The sequence below is a fragment of the Triticum dicoccoides genome, chromosome 4B, assembly GCF_002162155.2.
Source record: "Triticum dicoccoides isolate Atlit2015 ecotype Zavitan chromosome 4B, WEW_v2.0, whole genome shotgun sequence".
Taxonomy (NCBI): domain Eukaryota; kingdom Viridiplantae; phylum Streptophyta; class Magnoliopsida; order Poales; family Poaceae; genus Triticum; species Triticum dicoccoides.
This window is the reverse complement of record NC_041387.1, coordinates 285,009,340-285,034,029: the sequence shown is the minus strand read 5'-3', so window position 1 is coordinate 285,034,029 and position 24,690 is coordinate 285,009,340.

Here is a 24,690-nt window from a genome sequence, read left to right as displayed (position 1 = left end):
CGGCAGAGGCGCGCGGGGGCGCGGGCGGCGGCGATGGGCCGGAAGGGCCGCGGATGGGATTCGCGGGCCCGCGGTGGGAACGGCGGCGGCGGGGACATGTGGCGCTCACGGGTTGGCTGCGGCGGCGGGGCAGACATGTCCAACGGCGGGCGGACGCATCCGGCGGCGCGGGGAAGATTTAGGCTAGGGTTTCGTCCGCGAATTTGGATGGGGAGGGCATATTTATAGTTTCTGGGAGCTAGGAAAGTCCAAAAGAGGAGCGGTTTTCAGCCACGCGATCGTGATCGAATGACCGAGAGCATGGAGGGGAGTTTGCTGGGTTTTGGGCCACTTTGGACTGGTTGCTGGGCCGCAAGAGAAAAGGGGTTTTTGGGCTGCACGGTTAACCATTGGAGTACCAAACGACCTCCAAATGGCACAAAACTTGAAAGGCGGTCTATCGGTGCTATACCAAGGCCGCTTGGCAAACCTCGGGCCATTCCGAGAACGTTTGACACCCGCTCACAATGAGAGACAAAAGGGGGACGCCGGAGGACTTAGAAGTGCCGGATCGCAAAACAGACAACGGGGAAAAGGCTCGGATGCAAGAAACAAACACGTATGCAATGCAATGCATATGATGATATGATAAAATGCAACATGCAAGCAAATGACATGGCAACAACGGCGAATAACTGGCAGACACCTGGCGCAATGAATTCGAGGCGTTACAACCATTGAAGACTACCCCATCTCACGTGATGATCGAACATGGGTTAGTAAATTTGGATCATGTTTCACTTAGACAACTTGAGGGATGTTGATTTAAGTGGGAGTTCAATAGTAATTTGATTAATTGAACTAAAATTTATCATGAACTTAGTCCTGATAGTTTTTGCAAATCTATGTTGTACATCAATGGCCCGTGCTACCGTTCCCTTGAATTTTAATGTGTTCCCAGAGAAAGCTAAGTTGAAAGATGATGGTAGCAATTACACGGACTGGGTCCATAACTTGAGGATTATCATCATTGCTGCATAGAAGAATTATGTCCTTGATGCACCGCTAGGTGACAGACCTGCTGCAGGGGCTGATGTGGACGTTATGAACATCTAGCAGGCTTGATCTAATGACTACTTGATAGTTCAGTTTGCCATGCTTTATAGCTTGGAACCAGGACTGCAAAAGCGTTTTGAATGCCACGGAGCATACGAGATGTTCCAAGGGCTTAAGTTGATACTTCAAGTTAATGTCCGGGTTGAGAGATATGAAGTCTCCAACAAGTTCATTAGCTGTAAGATGGAGGAGAACAGTTCTGCCAGTGAACACATACTCAGAATGTCTGAGTACCACAACCACTTGACTCAGCTTGGAATTGATCTTCCAGTTGAGAGTGTTATTGACAGAGTTTTTTAGTCACTTCCACCAAGCCACAAAGGCTTCATGACGAACAATAATATGCAAGGCATGACAAAAATGATTCCCGAGCTCTTCGCAATGCTGAAATCGGCGGAGGTAGAGATCAAGAAAGAGCATCAAGTGTTGATGGTCAGGGCCGGCCCTGGGGTATGGCCGGAGGGCCGACGGCCTAGGGCCTAGGCTGGAGGGGGCCCATAATGGAGTATACATACTTAGTATATATAGCCCACCAAAAAATAGATAAGAAAAAAAAGCCCATCAGATAGACCTAGTAGCGATTAGCGAAGCGTCAGTCATCACGCGAGACGAAGGCAGGGTGGCACAGCCACTCCTTTCGCTCGTGTGAAACAATTCAATCGAAGATCTCATCGAGTCATCATTTCGCTAATTAGCTCGTTCCTTCGTTGCTAGTCGGTTCGTCTTCATTGTTCGTCCTCTCCTTGATCATCGGCCTATCCCTCAGCGTCTTGGCCGCCGCTGGTTGTTGCCGCTGCGCGCGCCGCACGGCAGTCCGACAATCTGGCATATCCAGCTATCAATTATTCTTTAGTAAGTATTCAACTATCAATTATTCATCCATGATCCATCCTTTAATTTCAATTTACACAGAGTAATTTCAATGTATAATTTTCTAATAAAATCTTTCACAATACATATTGAACCACCCTAATTTTATGTCATTCTGCGTACCTGTCTAGGGTTCCAATCATCCGATGTATAAATTTATAAATCTTTATATCCTCTTTTCCTCATAATTTAGGACATTAGTGTGCCATGTTGCCCAAGAATTTGTCGGGTGCTGACAATAGGAGAAAAAAGAAAGAAAGTGATCCGAAAATTCAAACACTGAAGGGTTCTTTGAATTTGGTCCTTATTTGAGGTTATCATGTCATGTTAGTTTCATTTTACGATCTTTTTAGTATTTTTGTCATAATATGACATTATCCAACAATTAGTATAGTCATCAAATCTCAGACTAAAGATGTTTATGTATCACGCACACATATACATATATATGATCTTAGGAAATAGGGACCATGTCGTCGAGTTCGCCTAGGGCCTCCCGAAACACAGGGCCGGCCCTGTTGATGGTTAACAAGACCACCAGTTTTATTAAAAAGGGCAAGAGAAAGAAAGGGAACTTCAAGAGGAATGGCAAGCAAGTTGCCGCTCCCATGAAGAAGCCCAAAGCTGGACCCAAGCCTTAAACTGAGTGCTTCTACTGCAAAGGAAATGGTCACTGGAAGCGGAACTGCCCCAAATACTTGGCAGATAAGAAGGATGGCAAAGTGAACAAAGGTATATTTGATATTCATGTTATTGATGTGTTCCGTACTAATGCTCGTATTAGCGCCTGGGTATTTGATACTGGTTTGGTTGCTCATATTAGTGACTCGAAACAAGAGTTGCGGAATAAATAAAGATTGGCTAAGGACGAGGTGACGATGCATGTCAGGAATGGTTTCAAGGTTGATGTGATTGTTGTCAGCATGCTACCTCTACATCTACCTTTGGGATTAGTTTTAGACCTGAATAATTGTTATTTGGTGCCGGTGTTGAGCGTGAACATTATATCTGGATCTTGTTTATTGCAAGACAGTTATTCATTTAAGTCAGAGAATAGTGGTTGTTCTATTTATATGAGTAACATCTTTTATGGTCATGCACCTTTGATGAATTGTCTATTCTTGTTGAATCTCGATCGTAATGATACACATATTCATAATATTGAAGCCAAAAGATGCAAAGTTGGTAATGATAGTGCAACATACCTGTGACACTGTCGCTTAGGTCATATTGGTTAAAGCGCATGAAGAAACTCCACGCGGATGGACTTTTGGAATCACTTGATTATGAATCATTTGCTACTTGCGAACCATGCCTCATGGGTAAGACGACCAAAACTCTGTTCTCTGGAACAATGGAGCGACCTAATGACTTATTGGAAATAATACATACCAATGTATGCGGTCCGATGAGTGTTGAAGCACGCGGCGGGAATCGTTATTTTCTAACCTTCACAGATGATTTGAGTAGGTATGGGTATATCTACTTGATGAAACACAAGTTTGAAACATTTGAAAAGTTAAAAGAATTTCAGAGTGAAGTGGAGAATCATTGTAACAACAAAATAAAGTTTCTATGATCTGATCGCGGAGGTGAATATTTGAGTTACGAGTTTGGCCTTCATTTAAGACAATGTGGAATTGTTTCACAACTCACGCCACCTAAAACACCACAGTGTAATGGTGTGTCCGAACATCGTAACCATACTTTATTAGATATGGTGCGTTCTATGATGTCTCTTACCGATTTTCCTTTATTGTTTTGGGGTTATGCATTAGGGACAACCGCATTCACGTTAAATAGGGCACCGTCTAAATCCATTGAGAGAACACCGTATGAACTATGGTTTGGCAAGAAACCTAAGCTATTGTTTCTTAAACATTGGGGATGTGACACTTATGTCAAAAGGCTTCAGCCTGATAAACCCGAACCCAAAGAGAAGTGCATCTTCATAGGATACCCTAAAGAAACTATTGGTTATACCTTCTACCGCAGATCCGAAGGCAAAAATCATTGTTGCTAAGAATGGGTCATTTCTAGAGAAGGAGTTTCTCTCGAAAGAAGTGAGTGGGAGGAAAGTAGAACTTGATGAGGTAATTGTACCTTCTCTCGAATTGGAAAGTAGCACATCAGAGAAAACAATTCCCGTGATGCCTACACCAACTAGAGAAGAAGCTAATGATGATGATTATGAAACTTCAGATCAATTTACTACTGAACCTCGTAGATCGACCAAAACACATACCGCACCAGAGTGGTACGGTAATCTTGTCCTGGAAGTCATGTTGTTAGACAACGATGAGCCTATGAACAATGAAGAAGCTATGATGAGCCCAGATTCCAACAAATTGCTTAAGGCCATGAAATTTGAGATAGGATCCATGTATGAGAATGCTACTTCTTGAGCTTGCGTTGATTTTTCCCTTGAAGAGGAAAGGGTGATGCAGCAAAGTAGAGATAAGTATTCCCCTTAGTTAAGAACCAAGGTATCAATCAAGTAGGAGGCACAAGCAAGTCTCCAACCTATGCACCTGCACAAACTAACAAACACTTGCACACAACGCAAAAAAAGGGTTGTCAATCCCTTCACGGTCACGAACAAGAGTGAGATCTAATAGAGATAGGTATAAAATATAAATAAAAGAACAAACTAAAGTAAATATAAATAAATCGCAGCAAGGTATTATTGGGCTTTTTGGTTTATAGATCTGAAAAGATATGATGGAAAATACACCCAGGGGCCATAGATTTCACTAGAGACTTCTCTCTTGAAAGAAAACATACGGTGGGTAAACAAATTACTGTCAAGCAATTGATAGAGTGCAAAGTTATGATGATATCTAAGGCAATGATCATGAATACAGGCACCATGTCCGTGTCAAGTAGACCGAAATGATTCTGCATCTACTACTATTACTCCACACATCGACTGCTATCCAGCATGCATCTAGAGTATTAAGTTCATAAGAACGGAGTAACGCCTTAAGTAAGACGACGTGATGTAGAGGGATAAACTCAAGCAATACAATGAAAACCCCGTTTTTTATCCTTGATGGCAACAATACAATGCGTGCCTCGCTACCCCTACTTTTGTCACTGGGTGAGGACACCGCAAGATTGAACGCAAAACTAAGCGCCTCTCCCATTGCAAGATAAACCAATCTAGTTGGCCAAACCAAACCGATAATTTGAAGAGAAATACAAATATATTCAATCATGCATAAAGAGTTCAGATAAGACTCAAATAATATTCATAGATAATCTAATCATAAATCCACAATTCATCGGATCTCGACAAACACACCACAAAAGAATATTACATCGGATAGAACTCCAAAAACATCGAGGAGAACATTGTATTGAAGATCAAAGAGAGAGAAGAAGCCATCTAGCTACTAGCTATGGACATGTAGGTCTGTGGTAAACTACTCACGCTTCATCGGAAGTGCCGCAAGGTTGATGTAGATGCCCTCCGTGATCGAATCCCCCTCCGGTAGGGTGCCAAAAAAGGTCCCAAGATGGGATCTCACGGGAATAGAGGCTTGCAGCAGCGAAAAAGTATTTTTGTGGATGCTTCTGATGTTGGGGGAATATTTTGGAATTTATAGTGCAAATATTAGGGTTGGGGGACTCCCAAGGTGTCCACAAGCCAGGGGGTGCGCCCTGAGAGCTTGTGGGCACCTCAGGACTCTTCTGGCCCTCTCTCCAAGTTATGTGGGTGTCTTCTGATCCAAGAAAAATCATCGAGAAAGTTTTATTCCATTTGGATTCCGTTTGATATTCCTTTTCTGTAAAACTCAAAAACAAGGAAAAAACAGAAACTAGCACTAGGCTCTAGGTTAATAGGTTAGTCCCAAAAATAATATAAAATAGCATATTAATGCATATAAAACATCCAAAAAAGGCCCCAAGATGGGATCTCACGGGAATAGAGGCTTGTGGTGGCGGAAAAGTATTTTGGTGGACGCTTATGATGTTGGGGGAATATTTTGGAATTTATAGTGCAAATATTAGGGTTGGGGGACTCCCAAGGTGTCCACAAGCCTGGGGGCGACCCCTAGGGCGCGCCCTGAGGGATGTGGGCCCCTCAGGACTCTTCTGGCCCTCTCTCTCCAAGTTACGTGGGTGTCTTCTGGTCCAAGAAAAATCATCACGAAAGTTTTATTCCATTCGGACTTTGTTTGATATTCCTTTTCTATAGAACTCGAAAAATAAGGAAAAAAAACTAGCACTGGGCTCTAGGTTAATAGGTTAGTCCCAAAAATATATATAATAGCATATTAATGCATATAAAACATCCAAAATAGATAATATAATAGCATGGAACTATCAAAAATTATAGATACGTTGGAGACGTATTAAGCATTCCCAAACTTAATTCCTACCCATCCTCGAGTAGGTAAATGATAAAAACAGAATTTTTGATGTGGAATGCTACCTAACATATTTATCCATGTAATCTTCTTTATTGTGGCATGAATATTCAGATCCATAAGATTCAAAACAAAAATTTAATATTGACATAAGAACAATAATACTTCAAGCATACTAATAAAGCAATCATGTCTTCTCAAAATAACATGGCAAAAGAAAGTTATCCATACAAAATCATATAGTCTATCTATGCTCAATCTTCATCACACAAAGTATTTTTTTTCACACACAACCCCGATGACAACCCAAGCAATTGTTTCATACTTTTGGTGTTCTCAAACTTTTTCAACTTTCACGGAATACATGAGCGTGAGCCATGGATATAGCACTATAGGTGGAATAGAATATGGTGGTTGTGGAGAAGACAAAAATAAGGAGAAAGTCTCACATCAACTAGGCGTATTAACGGGCTATGGAGATGCCCATCAATAGATATCACTGTGAGGGAGTAGGGATTGCCATGCAACGGATGCACTAGAGCTATAAGTGTATGAAAGCTCAAAAAGAAACTAAGTGGGTGTGCATCCAACTTGCTTTCTCATGAAGACCTAGGGCAATTTGAGGAAGCCCATCATTGGAATATACAATCCAAGTTCTATAATGAAAAAATCCCACTAGTACATGAAAGTGACAAAATAGGAGACTCTCTATCATGAAGAACATGGTGCTACTTTGAAGCACAAGTGTGGAAAAAGGATAGTAACATTGTCCCTTCTCTCTTTTTTTGTTTGGGATTCTTTGGCCTCTTCTATTTTATTTGGTATTCGTTGGCCTCTTTTATATTTTTATAAAGTCCAGAGACTCATCCCAACTTGTGAGGGAATCATAGCTTCCATCATCCTTTCCTCACATGGGACAATGCTCTAATAATGATGATCATCACACTTTTATTTACGTACAACTCAAGAATTACAACTCGATACTAGAACAAAATATGACTCTCTATGAATGCCTCTGGTGGTGTACCGGGATGTGCAATGATCTAGCATAGCAACGACATCAAAGAACGGACAAGCCACGAAAAGATCATGCAAGCTATCTTACGATCATGCAAAGCAATATGACAATGATGGTGTGTGTCATAATAAAACGAAATGGTGGAAGTTGCATGGAAATATATCTCGGAATGGCTATGTAAATGCCATAATAGGTAGGTGTGGAGGATGTTTTGAGGAAGGTATATGGTGAGTTTAATGCACCGGCGAAAGTTGCGCGGTACTAGAGAGGCTAGCAATGGTGGAAGGGTGAGAGTGCGTACAATCCATGGACTCAACATTAGTCATAAAGAACTCACATACTTATTGCAAAAATTTATTAGCTATCAAAAAAAGTACTACATGCATGCTCCTAGGGGGATAGATTGGTAGGAAAAGACTATTGCTCGTCCCCGACCGCCACTCATAAGGAAGACAATCAAAGAATAAAACATGCTTTGACTTCATCACATAACGGTTCACCATACGTGTATGCTACGGGAATCACAAACTTTAACACAAGTATTTTTACCAATCCACGATTACTCACTAGCATGACTCTAATATCACCATCTTTATATGTCAAAACAAATGCAAGGAATCAAACTTCTCATGGTATTCAATGCTCTTTATATAAAAGTTTTTAGTATATCCCTCTTGGATGCCCATCATATTAGGACTAATTTCACAACCTAAGCGAATTACCATGTTGTTTAAAGACACTCAAAATAATATAAGTGAAGCATGAGAGTTCAACAATTTCTATAAAATAAAACCACTGTTGTGCTCTAAAAAGATATAAGTGAAGCACTAGAGCAAACTACCTAGCTCAAAAGATATAAGCGAAGCACATAGAGTATTCTAATAAATTCACGATTCATGCGTATCCCCCTTAAAAGGTGTGTACAGCAAGGATGATTTTGGCAAACTAAAAATCAAAGACTCGTATCATACAAGACGCTCCAAGCAAAACACATATCATGTGGTGAATAAAAATATAGCCTCAAGTAAATTACCGATGGAACAAAGACAAAAGAGGGGAGGCCATCCGGGGCATCCCCAAGCTTAGATGCTTGGTTGTCCTTTAATATTATCTTGGGTGCCTTGGGCATCCCCAAGCTTAGGCTCTTGCCACTCCTTATTCCATAGTACATATAATCTTTACCCAAAACTTGAAAACTTCACAACACAAAACTCAACAGAAAGCTCATGAGATCTGTTAGTATAATAAAATAAATCACCACTTTAGGTATTGTTGTGAACTCATTCTAAATTTATATTGGTGTAATATCTACTGTATTCCAACTTCTCCATGGTTCATACCCCCCGAATACTACCCATAGATTCATCAAAATAAGCAAACAACACATAGAAGACATAATCTGTCAAAAACAGAACAATCTGTAGTAATCTGTAAACTTTGTATACTTACGTAACTCCAAAAATTCTAAACATTTAGGAAAATATATGCAATTCATATAAATCTTGTGTAAAAAAATCAGAAATTTTGCAAGTGAATTTAAACAATTCTATTACTGGATGCAAAAGTTTCTGTTTTTCAGCAAAACCAAATCAACGATATACCAAAGTATCCCAAAGGTCTTACTTGGCTTGAACACTAACTAAAACACCAAAATACAATTACTACATAAGTAATTATGTGTATTTATTGAAAAACTGAACCAAAAACAAAAAAACACAAAAAAAAAATTGGGTTGCCTCCCAACAAGCGCCATTGTTTAACGCCCCTAGCTAGGCATAAAACATAGATCTAGGTATTGTCATCTTTGGTATTTTTTTCCATAGATGTGTTCTTGTCGGAAAGTTTTGTAAATATAACTTGAAACACATTATCCATAGAAATTTTGGCATTATCAAGCTGCCCATATACGTATCCCCTTTGATTTTAGGCTACAATCCAAGAATATTGTTGATTAACATCGTTGAAAACTTGTTGGATCGTATCTAAAATGGGGATTTTCTTTTTAAGGTTCTGATCAAAAAAATTATTATTTCCAAACAAATGTCCCAATGTATAATCACTATTGTAAAGAATCTCATCTATCACCGGTTTTGCATGGCTCATACCATAAAGATCAAAAATTTCCCTAGCTTCTCATACTATGTGATCAAATTCGTTCATAAGAACATGGGTAGCTATCTTTTTAGCCTTAGGATATTTTCTAATGGGTAGCTCATAAAACAATCTTTTGCAAGGTAAGATGGGTACGAATAAATCTACTTAAAAATTTCAAAAGTAGTGCTAAAATAGCCTCCGCATAAGTTTTAGTTCTTTTAAGTATAGGAGTATCATCAAAAGGCAAATTGCCTACACAATTGAAAAATTCTTGGATACGTTCTTTTCCCATAAAATTCCCTTGCCCCAAAACAAAAAATTTAGCATCCAGATTGCTAGTTCATCCAATTTTAGGAGTTAGTCCATCGTCTAGTTATGCCATATCAAAGTCACTCATGATGATGAGTTCCAGCAAACAAAAGATCAAGTGAAACTAGGGCGAATAAAAAGGCAAATATTTTTGTATTTTTCTGAAAAACTTTTTAGAAGTGGGGGAGAGGAAAACGAGAGGCAAATGGCAAATAATGTAGTTGCAAGATATGAGAGTTTATGATGGGTACTTGGTAGGCTTGATGTAGAACCTCCCCGGCAATGGTGCCAGAAATTCTTCCTACTACTTCTTGAGCTTGTATTGATTTTTCATTGAAAAGGAAAGGGTGATGCAACAAAGTAGAGATAAGTATTCCCCTCAGAGAACCAAGGTATCAATCCAGCAGGAGGCACAGGCAAGTCTCCAATCTATGCACCTGCACAAACTAACAAACACTTGCACACAAACGCGAAAAAGGGGTTGTCAATCCCCTCACGGTCACGAACAAGAGTGAGATATAATAGAGATGGGTATAAAAGATAAATAAAATAGCAAACTAAAGTAAATATAAATAAATTGCATCAAGGTATTTTTGGGTTTTTTGGTTTATAGATCTGAAAATATATGATGGAAAATAGGCCGGGGGCCATAGGTCTCACTAGAGGCTTCTCTCTTGAAAGAAAACATACGATGGGTAAACAAATTACTGTCGAGCAATTGATATAAAAAGCGCAAAGTTATGACGATCTAAGGCAATGATCATGAATATAGGCATCACGTCCGTGTCATAGACCGGAATGATTTTGCATCTACTACTATTACTCCACACATCGACCGCTATCTAGCATGCATCTAGAGTATTAAGTTCATAAGAACGGAGTAACGCCTTAAGTAAGATGACATGATGTAGAGGGATAAACTCAAACAATATGATGAAAACCTCATCTTTATCCTTGATGGCAACAATACAATACGTGCCTCGCTACCCCTACTTTGTCACTGGGTGAGGCAACGCAAGATTGAACACAAAACTAAGCACCTCTCCCATTGCAAGATAAACCACTCTAGTTGGCCAAAGCAAACCGGTAATTCAGAGAGAAACACAAATATATTTAATCCTGCATAAAAGAGTTCAGAGAAGACTCAAATAATATTCATAGATAATCTGATCATAAATCCACAATTCATGGGATCTCGACAAACACACCGCAAAAGAATATTACATCGGATAGAACTCCAAGAACATCAAGGAGAACATTATATTGAAGATCAAAGAGAGAGAAGAAGCCATCTAGCTTCTAGCTATGGACCCGTAGGTCTATGGTAAACTACTCACGCTTCATCAAAAGGGCAGCAAGGTTGATGTAGATGCCCTCCGTGATTGAATCCCCCTCCGGCAGGGTGCCGGAAAAGGTCCCAAGATGGGATCTCACGGGAACAGAGGCTTGCAGCGGCGGAAAATTATTTTGGTGGATGCTTCTGATGTTGGGGGAATATTTTGGAATTTATAGTGCAAATATTAGGGTTGGGGACTCCCAAGGTGTCCTCAAGCCAGGGGCACGCCACCCTAGGGTGCACCCTGAGGGCGTGTGGGCCCCTCAGGATTCTTCTGGTCCAAGAAAAATCATCGAGAGAGTTTTATTCCATTTGGACTCCGTTTGATATTCCTTTTCTGTAAAACTCAAAAATAACGAAAAAACAGAAACTGGCACTAGGCTCTAGGTTAATAGGTTAGTCACAAAAATAATATAAAATAGCGTATTAATGCATATAAAACATCCAAAACAGATAATATAATAACATGGAACTATCAAAAATTATAGATACGTTGGAGACGTATCAGAGAACAAAGTGTGGACTTTGGTGGACTTGCCGGATGATCGGCAAGCCATTGAGAATAAATGGATCTTCAAGAGGAAGACAGACACTGATGGTAATATTACTGTCTACAAAGCTCGACTTGTCGCAAAAGGTTTTCGACAAGTTCAAGGGGTTAACTACGACGATAGTTTCTCACCCGTAGCGATGCTTAACTCTGACAGAATCATGTTAGAAATTGCTGCATTTTATGATTATGAAATATGGCAAATGAACGTCAAAACTACATTCCTTAGAGGGTTCCTTGAAGAAGAGTTGTATCTGATGCAACCAGAAGGTTTTGTCGATCCTGAAGGTGCTCCTAAAGTGTGCAAGCTCCAGCGATCCATCTATGGACTGGTGCAAGCACCTCAGAGTTGGAATATATGCTTTGATGAGGTGATCAAAGCATTTAGTTTTGTACAGACTTACGGTGAAGCCTGTATTTACAAGAAAGTGAGTGGGAGCTCTGTAGCATTTCCAATATTATATATGGATGACATATTGCTGATTGAAAATGATATATAATTTTTGGATAGCATAAAAGGATATTTGAATAAGAGTTTTTCAATGAAAGACCTCCACGAAGCTGCTTACATATTGGGCATCAAAATATATAGAGATAGATCAAGACGCCTAATAGGACTTTCACAAAGCACATACCTTGACAAAGTTTTGAAGAAGTTCAAAATGGATCGGTCAAGGAGAGGATTCTTGCCTGTATTGTAAGGTGTGAAGTTGAGTAAGACTCAAAACCCGACCACGACAAAAGAAAGAGAAAGGATGAAAGTCATTCCCTATGCCACAGCCATAGGCTCTATTATGTATACCATGATGTGTACTAGACCTGATGTGTGCCTTGCCATAAGTTAGGCATGGAGGTACCAAAGTGATCCAGGAGTAGATCACTGGACATCGCTCAAAATTATCCTTAGGTACCTAGAGAGGACTAAGGAAATGTTTCTCGGTTATGGAGGTGATAAAGAGTTCGTCCTAAAGGGTTACGTCGATGCAAGTTTTGACACCAATCCGGATGGCTCTGAGTCTCAATCTAGGTACGTATTGAACGTGGGAGCAATTAGCTAGAGTAGCTCCATGCAGAGCATTGTAGACATAGATATTTGCAAAGTACACACGGATCTGAATGTTGCAGACCCATTGACTAAAACCTCTCTCACAGGAAAAACATGATCATACCTTAGAACTCATTGGGTGTTGATCACATGACGATGTGAACTAGATTATTGACTCTAGTGCAAGTGGGAGACTGTTGGAAATATGCCCTAGATGCAATAATAAATTGGTTATTATCATATTTCCTTGTTCATGATAAAGGTTTGTTATTCATGCTAGAATTGTATTGACCAGAAACTTAAATACATGTGTGAATGCATAAACAAATACTATGTCCCTTGTGAGCCTCTACTAGACTAGCTAGTTGATCAAAGATGGTTAAGGTTTCCTAACCATAGATATGAGTTGTCATTTGATAACGGGATCACATCATTAGGAGAATGATGTGATGGACAAGACCCATCTCTTAGCTTAGCATACGATTGTTCAATTTCTTGCTACTGCTTTCTTAATGTCAAATACATATTCCTTCGACCACGAGATCATGCAACTCTCAGATACCGGAGGAATGCCTTGTGTGCTATCAAACGTCACTTCACAACTGGGCGATCATAAAAGTGCTCTACAGGTATCTCCGAAGGTGTCTATTGAGTTGGCATGAATCGAGATTGGGATTTGTCATTCCATATGACGGAGAGGTATCTCGGGGTCCTCTTGGTAATACATCATCACAAGAAGCTTGCAAGCAAAGTGACTAGGGAGTTAGTTGCAAGATGATGTATTATAAAACGAGTAAAGAGAGACTTGCCGGTAACGAGATTGAACTAGGTATGGACATACCGACGATCAAATCTCGAGCAAGTAACATACTAACAGACAAAGAGAACTACGTATGTTCTCATAAAGGTTCGACCGATAAAGACCTTCATAGAATATGTAGGAACAAATATGGGCATCTAGGTCCCTCTATTGGTTATTGACCAGAGAAGCGTCTCGATCATATCTACATCATTCTCGAACCTGTAGGGTCTACACGCTAACGTTCGTTGACGATATAGTACTATATGAGTTATGTATGTTGGTGACCGAATATTGTCTGGAGTCCCGGATGTGATCACAAAAATGACGAGGAGCTCCGGAATGGTCCGGAGGTAAAGATTGATATATAGGATGAAGGTATCGGGGTTTCGGAAATGTTTCGGAATGCACCACATTATCGTCGGACTCCTGGAAGGGGTTCCGGGAGGCCACCGGTAGGTTATACCTACTTGGTCGACCTCATGGGCCAAATAAGGGAGATGCACAAGCCCACAAAGGGCTGGGAAGCACCCCCTCCCCTGCTCACGCACAGAAGGAAGGAGGGGCCGACTGTCGGAGTGCCGGAAGGGGTTCAGGGAGGCCATCGGTAGGTTATACTGAAAGTGCAACTATCCCTAGGTGGTTTTGGTAATTCATAACAACATATAGCTCATTGAGCTAATGCTATTCCAAGACTATTATTTCAGGAAAGCTCAATGAATGGCATGGCATGGATGATGAAAGTGGATCCCTCAAAATACTAAGGACAAAGGATTGGCTCAAGCTCAAAAGCTCAAGACTCTTCATTTTATATTTTAGTGATCCAAGATCACATTGAGTCTATAGGAAAAGCAAATACTATCAAGGAGGGATGAGGTGTTGCTTAATGAGCCTCTTGCTTCATGTGCTTAGTGATATGCTCCAAAACCCTCAGCTACTTTCTCACATCCACAGATGACCTAAACCTAAAGCCAAAATCGGTCACACCGATTCTTCCTACCCGGCGCCACCGATTTCGAAAGTCATAGCCACTGCCACAAACCCTAGGCAAATCGGTCCTACCGATAGGGATCTCGGTCTCACCGAGATGAGTTTGTAATCTCTCTGTTTCCCTTCATAACGTTTCGGTCAAACCGAAGTGAGCGATCGGTCCCACCGAGATTGCAATGTAAACTCTCTGTTTCCCTTTTGTAACATTTCGGTCTCACCGAAAAGAGCAAATCGGTCCCACCGAGTTTACCTGACCAACTCTCTGGAAAGCTTATTACCAAAATCGGTCTCACCGAGTTTGTGTAATCGGTCTTACCGAGATTACGTTATGCCCTAACCCTAATCGAATCGGTCTCACCGAGTTGCATGTCAGTCCCACCGAAAATCATTAACGGTCACTAGGTTTACTAAATCGGTCTGACCGAGTCTGTTGAATCGGTCCCACCGAGTTTGGTAAATTGTGTGTAACGGTTAGATTTTGTGTGGAGGCTATATATACCCCTCCACCTCCTCTTCATTCGTGGAGAGAGCCATCAGACTAAACCTACACTTCCAACTTACCATTTCTGAGAGAGAACCGCCTACTCATGTGTTGAGGCCAAGATATTCCATTCCTACCATATGAATCTTGATCTCTAGCCTTCCCCAAGTTGCTTTCCACTCAAATCCTCTTTCCACCAGATCCAAATCCTATGAGAGAGAGTTGAGTGTTGGGGAGACTATCATTTGAAGCACAAGAGCAAGGAGTTCATCATCAACGCACCATTTGTTACTTCTTGGAGAGTGGTGTCTCCTAGATTGGCTAGGTGTCACTTGGGAGCCTCCGACAAGATTGTGGAGTTGAACCAAGGAGTTTGTAAGGGCAAGGAGATCGCCTACTTCGTGAGGATCTACTGCTAGTGAGGCAAGTCCTTCGTGGGCGACGACCATGGTGGGATAGACAAGGTTGCTTCTTCGTGGACCCTTCGTGGGTGGAGCCCTCCGTGGACTCGCACAACCATTACCCTTTGTGGGTTGAAGTCTCCATCAACGTGGATGTACGATAGCACCACCTATCGGAACCACGCCAAAAACATCCGTGTCTCCAATTGCGTTTGAATCCTCCAAACCCTTCCCTTTACTTTCTTGCAAGTAGCATGCTTTAATTTCCGCTGCCTATATACTCTTTGCATGCTTGCTTGATTTGTGTGATGACTGCTTGACTTGTCCTAAGATAGCTAAAATCTGCCAAACTCTAAAATTGGGAAAAGTTTAAGTTTTTAATTGGTCAAGTAGTCTAATCACCCCCCCCCTCTAGACATACTTCAAGGTCCTACAAGTGGTATCAGAGCTTTGGTCTCCATTTGCTTTGATTTACATAGCTTTGGTGGTCATAGCCTTGGTTTCACAACCTAGGAGAGTATGGCGTCTAGCGAGGGAAATTATCACCTTAGAGGTCCTTACTTTGATGGTACTAACTTTGCTAGTTGGAAGCATAAGATGAAAATGCATATTCTCGGACATAACCCCGCTGTTTGGGCAATTATTTGTATTGGCTTGCAAGGTGAATTCTTTGATGGGAGAGAGCCGAACCGTGAAGCTATTGTGGAAGAATTGAAGATGCTGCAATACAACGCTCAAGCTTGTGATATCATCTTCAACGGATTGTGCCCCGAAGAATTCAACAAAATCAACCGTCTTGAGAATGCAAAGGAAATTTGGGATACTTTGATTGATATGCATGAAGGTACCGAATCCGTCAAGGAATCCAAGTTGGATGTGCTCCAAAGTCAACTTGACAAGTTCAAAATGAAGGATGGTGAAGGTGTCGCCGAAATGTACTCTAGGCTTGCTCTTATTACAAATGAGATTGCCGGCTTAGGGAGTGAAGAGATGACCGACAGATTCATCATCAAGAAGATTCTAAGAGCATTGGATGGAAAGTATGATACCGTGTGCACATTGATCCAAATGATGCCAAACAACAAAGATCTCAAGCCAACGGAAGTCATTGGAAGAATTGTTGCTCATGAGATAACACTCAAGGATAAGGAGGAACTTCACAACAAGTCAAGTGGTGCTTACAAAGCCTCAAGTGAAGCCCCCACATCATCAAGTGAGAAACAAACCTTCAATGAAGAATTGAGCTTAATGGTGAAGAACTTCAACAAATTCTACAAGAGTAGAAGCAAAGAAAGAAGCTCCAAGTCAAGGTCTTATCACGACAAAAGATCTTTTAGTCGAGAGCGCAGTTGCTACAATTGTGGGAGACCTGGACACTATTCCAATGAGTGTACGGCACCCTACAAAAGAAGAGAAGATTCTCCAAGAAGAAGAAGCAAAAGAGAAGAATCACCACCAAGAGAGAGGAGGAGTAGAGATGATCGTTATGAATGAAGACCCTCACGAAGAAGCAAGGATTCGGAAAGGAAGGACAAGTCATCAAGGAGCTACACAAAACAAAGACATCAAGCTCATGTTGGTGAATGGGTACCCGGCTTCGACTCCGACAAACACTCCGAGAGAAGCTATCACTCCGACTCCGAATATACTCAAGATGAAGGTGTTGCCGGTCTAGCACTTGTGTCAACCAACTCCTACGACATATTTGATTCACCAAATGAAGGAATTGGAAGATGCTTCATGGCCAAAGGTCCAAAGGTAACACATCCTGAGTATGTTGATTTCAATAGTGATGAAGATGACTTGCTTGTGGATGATGATTTACTTGTTGACAACTCTAGTGATGAATACTACGATGAAACGTCAATTAATCATGCTAAAACGAATGACAATGATAAGGAGAAGATTGAGCTTCTAACTAAAGAACTAAACACTCTTAAGTTGGCTCATGAAACTATCTTCGAAGATCATCGAGAACTTTTAAGGGCTCATGAGAAGTTACGCTTTGAAAAGCTCAATCTTGAGCAAGAGCATGAGTTCTTGAAAGCAATCAATGATGATCTCCGTAAGAAAAGTTCTTATTACATTGCCAAGCATTTACTCTTATCTACTTACATGCCTCAAGTCAAGTCTAGTAACAACTACAAGCAAGATACTTCCTCTAGTAGTAACAATAATAATGTCAATATTATTGCTTCTAGTAGTTCTCTTGATTCCACTAATGATTCTCTTAGCCAAGTTACACTTGAGCAAGAAAATAGCTTATTGAAGGGAATTGTAGAGAAAGGTGTTTACAAGAGCCTTGCCGGGAGTAAGCAATTCGAGGAAATTGTACGCAAGCAAGGAAGACACCGTAAGAATCAAGGTGTTGGTTTTGAACGAAAGTTCAATGCCAATGGAGTTGAGTGGGAAGAAGATCAATACCCCAAGACGAAGTTTGTTCCTCAACAAGAGAAGTATGATCCTACTTTCTTCAAGGGAACACAAGCACAAGATGATCTTCCACCACAAGATCACAAGAACAAAGGCAAGGACAAGCTTCAAGAAGAGATTGATGCATTTGAAGAAGCACCTAAGGCCCCGTTCAAGTGGGTTCCCAAGACTACGTCAAGTTCCACTTCATCAAGTACAACTACAACTCCAAGGATTCCCATCAAGATGATGTGGATCCTGAAGAAGAAGAACTAGAGAGTTCTTGAGGGTGACTCCGCCAACATTCTTCACTCATATCATTATGGCAAGGACAAGTGCAATCAACTTCCACATCTTGCACTAGTTCAAGGAGTCACAAACCCTCATGTTGGTAAGGCAAGGGACAAGGTAACCTAATGATTTCATGGACATCATCATGTGTGTTCATCACTCTATGTCTATGGATATTCTTGTTTGTTCCTTGTGGGACTAACCCATGTAGGTAAGTTGAAAGTGCAACTCACTCCAACGGATTGCTCCAAATGATCTACATCAACATTGAGCATCCACATCTTCAACACCTACATGAATTCATCATCGACAAAACCCAAGGTTAGTTCATCCCTCTAAGGGGGGATCTCACATCTAGGGGGAGCTTAACTCTAAGAATTGAGTCAAAGCAACTCTAATGGTGTGAACACATCAATGCATTATGTAAAAGTGGTAACCCCACTTGAGCTTAAACGATGAGTATGACCTATGATCAAATGTTCTCATTTGACTCCTAAGTCAATATACTCATATATAGATGACCTAGTCATTGCCAATTTTTTGATAGATGCTAGAATTGGTTGTGCATGTTTTGCCACATATTTCATTTGCCATCTTATTGTGTGAGCATGTTGGTGCATATTTTACTCATTCAAGGACATCCACTTGTTGTTTTGATTGATTTGCCTCTTTTTCTTTTTGCCAAGTGGATGGACAAGAATGCCTAAGAACCTTCTCTAGCTATCTATGCTTTTCTCGTCTCAAACTCTATTCATGCTACATCACAAAATTTGATCAAGTCAGATTCGAACCACTCTGTGTGAGGAGCACTTGGAGTCCCCAATTCGTCATAGACTTAAACTTCCAAAACTTCTTTGTGATTCTCGGTCTGACCGATTCCTCCATTTCGGTCCTACCGAGATCATTAAGTCGATCTAAGTTTTCAATCTCGGTGCAACCGATTTGAACTTTTCGGTCACACCGAGTTGCTGTAACTGTACACAGTTATGCATCTCGGTGTCATCGAGTTGTTCCACTCGATCACACCGACAGGGTCGGGCTATATATAGTCACGGGAAAAAATTTGGAAATTCCTCTGAACCCCTTCGCCCGCGCAATAGCTCGCTCTGCCTCCAAGGTCTCCGGATCGTCTCCTTGTCGCTAGCCGCTTCCTGTCGCTGGTCTCCGCCGCCGTCAACGGAATTCAACCCCGCCGTTGCCGCCGTACCGAGTTCATCGCCGAGCTAGGGTATGGACTCGATCACTGTGCTATCCTCGTCTGATTCCTAGCACATTGTGTTCTTATTGATTCTTGCCACGATTGAAACACTCCTATCCAGTCAATGCAATCCGTAGATTAGATGAGATTCAAAATTTTAGGGTTAGGTTTCCGCCGAAACCATCTCGGACCCACTGAGTTGAAAAACTCGGTCCCACCAATTTGGCTTATGCCATTGCACTAGTAACTCTCGGTCTGACCGAGAATTACTAATCGGTGAGACTGATTTTAGGACTTTGTGAAACCCTAGCAGTCTCGGTGCCACCGAACTGTGACTCGGTCCAACCGAGTTCATCAGTTTAGGTTCCAAAACTGCTTCGGTATCACCGAGTTTGAAAATCGGTTGATCCGAAATGCTTTCTGTGGAAAACTAAAACTGAATTTTTGAATCATTCTTTTGCAAAAATCTCTGCATTTTGTGATGCTCATCCACTCTATCTCAACTATAACTCTTCACAGGGTCAGCAGTCAGTGTTTGCAGCATGTCAGACCAGAGTGACAGCCAGAACAGGGCAGAAGAGCAGATTGACATGAGTCAGGGCACTAGTCCCTCCAGCACTTCAGATGAAGGCAGCAGAAGCACTCCTAGCAACCTGCCTAAAGCTGTTACCAGGCAAAGGAAGAAGAGAACCTCGGATTCTGAAGATGAGGATTATAGAGCAGAAGAAGATGAGGCTACTTCCAAGAAATTAGAGCTCAAGAAGAAGCTCAGCCCAACTGCAGTAAAGCCAGGCATGAATATTAAAAGGCCAGCAGGAAGACAACCAATGTCCAAAGCCAGAGTCTCCACTCAAATTCCTTTGGAATCCCAATCCAAAGAGCCTGCTGCTGAAGGAAAGAAAAGGAAGGAAAGGGTCAAGAAGACCATAGCCAGAGTTGTTGGGCAACCTTCCATGATGGAAGAGGAAGAAGAGGTTGCTGCACCAGCACCAAAGGCACCAAAGCTTATGGGTGATGCTATTAGATCAGGGGCTGCAACATCTAAGCCCAAGGAAGCACCCAAAGCTGCCCCCAAGGCCAAGCTTGCACCAAAAAGGAATACCAGGAGTATTCCAGCTGCTGAGAAGAACAAGGCCCCAGTGCCTAATGTTGCTGATGAGGAAGATGAAGAAGGACATGTCCTAAGGAAGCTCAAGCCCAAGATACCAGACCACAATGATGCCCATCCTGTGGCTGAGGACATGAACATTAGAAGAGACTCAGGGTTGAGGCTATGGAGGCTGACAGATCCATATGCCTCAAGGAGAAGAACTGTTGTTGATTACAGGTTCTATACAAAGGAACAGCAGGACTTCTATGAGACAATCTTGTTGGACAAGAAGCCCATAGTATGTGATATGAGGTGGGTCGACTGGACCTACATAAAGGAAAATGAAGAGCACTATCCTGGAGTGCAAGACAGTTTTGTTGCTTGTGGAGTTGCAGATTATGTTGGGCAAAAGCTCACAAACTGGAATGATGAACTTATCATGCAATTCTACTCCACAGCACACTTCTATCCAGATGGGAGGATAGTTTGGATGTCAGAAGGTACAAGGTACCAGTCCACTGTTGAGGAATAGGCAAGATTGATCAATGCCCCAAAGGAAAATGATGATGACCTAGATGTATATGCCAAGAACAAGATGGACCACAATTCCATGGCACACATGTACAAGGAGATCCCAGACAAAGCTATTGAGACACATAAGTTTGGGTCAGTCCACTTCCTTCTGTCAGGGTTGCCAACTATCAACTGCATCCTAAGGCACACTCTATTGCCTAAGTCTGGTGACCACAACATGATCAGAGGGCATGCAATCAACATGTTGCATTTGTTGGATGTGCCTCAGAAATTCAAGGTCATGAGCCTTATGGTTGAAACCATTAAGAGGACTGCAGCAGATTAGAAGAGGAGTTGTGGATATGCCCCTCAGATCCAGGAGTTGATTAACTCAAAGATGGGAACTGGCAAATATCAATTGGATAAGGAACATTTTCCACTTTATCTAGACTTTGAGGACAATGAGGTTGTCATGAATGAGAATGATCCATCATCTGTACATGCTCAAGAGAAGAAGGAGAAGGCAAGGAAGGAGAAGGCTGCCAAGATGCCAACTCAAGAGGAGGCATCTGAGTATTTCTTGAAGAGCAAGCAGGGAGCAGCTTGGTTACTTAATAGCATCAACACTGAGGATTGAGAATGGATTGGCCACCCTCACTCAGAATTAGGAGAGCTTGGAAAGAATCATGGAACTCAAATTTCATGATCTTGATGTCAAAGTAACTGAGATTCAGTCAGTTGTGGAGCAGCTGCAGGATGACATGCAGGAGAGGCAGGGCAAGACTACCACTAATGTGTTTGCCAGAGTGCCTAGAGCCCAGAGGTCAGTTGCAGTGCCTGTGACAGACACTAGAGCAACATCATCTGCACCAGCTACAGCTCCTACAGCTCTAGTGCAACCAGCTCCAGCATCAACTCCAGCACCCTCTACTTCAACTGAAGCCTTCGTTCCTGGAGTTATCCGGACACCACCACCTGAAGATCAAGCCTGAGAGACGATCTAGCACTATGCATTTTCTATGAACTTTTTGGTAACTTGTTGCCAAAGGGGGAGAAAAATGTATAGATCATAGGCTTCAAGAGAGAGAGTGTTGCTTTTGTTCTCTCTTGATTTGGTGGTTAAAACTTGTTTGCTTTTGATTGCTTGAGATACTATGCTATTCTTGTGAGACATTGATGATCATGTGTTTGATCATAAGCTACACTTATGCATGTTTGATGATATTATCTTATCTATCCTATGTGATCATTCACCTTGCTTGGTGATGAGTGCATGTATTCAATATTTATTGTTTTGAGCGCTCCACCAAGATGTATGTGACATGGAAGAGTAACCCATGAGCCTAATTCCTTGTGCATTTGCAGTCCAAAGCAAATCTTAAACTATGTACAAATTTAGGGGGAGCTCTTGCTTATCACATACTTCTTAAAGCAACGATGTTTTTCAATCTTATTATCATTTGTCGAAGCTTTGATCTATATGTTGTCATCAATTACCAAAAAGGGGGAGATTGAAAGTGCAACTATCCCTAGGTGGTTTTGGTAATTCATAACAACATATAGCTCATTGAGCTAATGCTATTCCAAGACTATTATTTCAGGAAAGCTCAATGAATGGCATGGCATGGATGATGAAAGTGGATCCCTCAAAATACTAAGGACAAAGGATTGGCTCAAGCTCAAAATCTCAAGACTCTTCATTTTATATTTTAGTGATCCAAGATCACATTGAGTCTATAGGAAAAGCCAATACTATCAAGGAGGGGTGAGGTGTTGCTTAATGAGCCTCTTGCTTCATGTGCTTAGTGATATGCTCCAAAACCCTCAGCCACTTTCTCACATCCACAGATGACCTAAACCTAAAGCCAAAATCGGTCACATCGATTCTTCCTACCCGGCGCCACCGACTTCAAAAGTCATAGCCACTGCCACAAACCCTAGGCAAATCGGTCCTACCAATAGGGATCTCGGTCTCACCGAGATGGGATTGCAGTCTCTCTGTTTCCCTTCGTAACGTTTCGGTCAAACCGAAGTGAGCGATCAGTCCCACCGAGATTGCAATGTAAACTCTCTGTTTCCCTTTTGTAACATTTCGGTCTCACCGAAAAGAGCAAATCGGTCCCACCGAGTTTACCTGACCAACTCTCTGGAAAGCTTATTACCAAAATCGGTCTCACCGAGTTTGTGTAATCGGTCTTACCGAGATTACGTTATGCCCTAACCCTAACCGAATCGGTCTCACCGAGTTGCATGTCAGTCCCACCGAAAATCACTAACGGTCACTAGGTTTACAAAATCGGTCTGAACGAGTCTGTTGAATCGGTCCCACCGAGTTTGGTAAATTGTGTGTAACGGTTAGATTTTGTGTGGAGGCTATATATACCCCTCCACCTCCTCTTCATTGGTGGAGAGAGCCATCAGACTAAACCTACACTTCCAACTTACCATTTCTGAGAGAGAACCACCTACTCATGTGTTGAGGCCAAGATATTCCATTCCTACCATATGAATCTTGATCTCTAGCCTTCCCCAAGTTGCTTTCCACTAAAATCCTCTTTCCACCAGATCCAAATCCTATGAGAGAGAGTTGAGTGTTGGGGAGACTATCATTTGAAGCACAAGAGCAAGGAGTTCATCATCAACGCACCATTTGTTACTTCTTGGAGAGTGGTGTCTCCTAGATTGGCTAGGTGTCACTTGGGAGCCTCTGACAAGATATTGGAGTTGAACCAAGGAGTTTGTAAGGGCAAGGAGATCGCCTACTTCGTGAAGATCTACCGCTAGTGAGGCAAGTCCTTCGTGGGCGACGGCCATGGTGGGACAGACAAGGTTGCTTCTTCGTGGACCCTTTGTGGGTGGAGCCCTCCGTGGACTCGCGCAACTGTTACCCTTCATGGGTTGAAGTCTCCATCAACGTGGATGTACGATAGCACTACCTATCGGAACCACGCCAAAAACATCTGTGTCTCCAATTGCGTTTGAATCCTCCAAACCCTTCCCTTTACTTTCTTGCAAGTTGCATGCTTTAATTTCCGTTGCCCATATACTCTTTGCATGCTTGCTTGATTTGTGTGATGATTGCTTGACTTGTCCTAAGATAGCTAAAATCTGCCAAACTCTAAAATTGGGAAAAGGTTAAGTTTTTAATTGGTCAAGTAGTCTAATCACCCCCCCCTCTAGACACACTTCAAGGTCCTACATATACCTATTTGGTGGGCCACATGTGCCAAATGAGGGAGGCACACAGACCCACAAAGGGCTGTGAAGCTCCCCCTCCCTTCTCACGCACAGAAGTAAGGAGGGGGTGCCCTAGGGCAGCCGGCCCCCCTTTCCTTCCCCCATGCACCAAATATGGAAGGGCGGGTATGCCTGAGGCAGTGCAGCCGTCGGGCCCCTCCTACCTTCTCCTTCATGCCTAAAGGAAGGAAGGGGGGTGCCTAGGGCTGCCTCCTCTCCCCTCCACCTATATATATGGGAGGAGGGGAGGGGGGCAACACATACCATGATTCCAAGCCGTGTGTGGTGCCCCCTCTCCTTCTAGTTCCTCATCCGTCCAAATCCGTTGTGCTTGGCAAAGCCCTGCGGAATAGTTTCACCACCACCGTCACCATGCCGTCGTGCTGTCGGAACTCAATTACTACTTCGCCTCTCTTGCTTGATCGAGAAGGTGAGGACGTCATCGAGCTGAACGTGTGCTGAACACGGAGGTGCCTTGCGTTCGGTGCTTGATCGGTACGGATCGTGAAGGTGTACGACTACATCAACCACGTTGATAAACACTTCCGCTTAGAGATCTATAAGGGTATGTAGATGCTTTACCCCTCT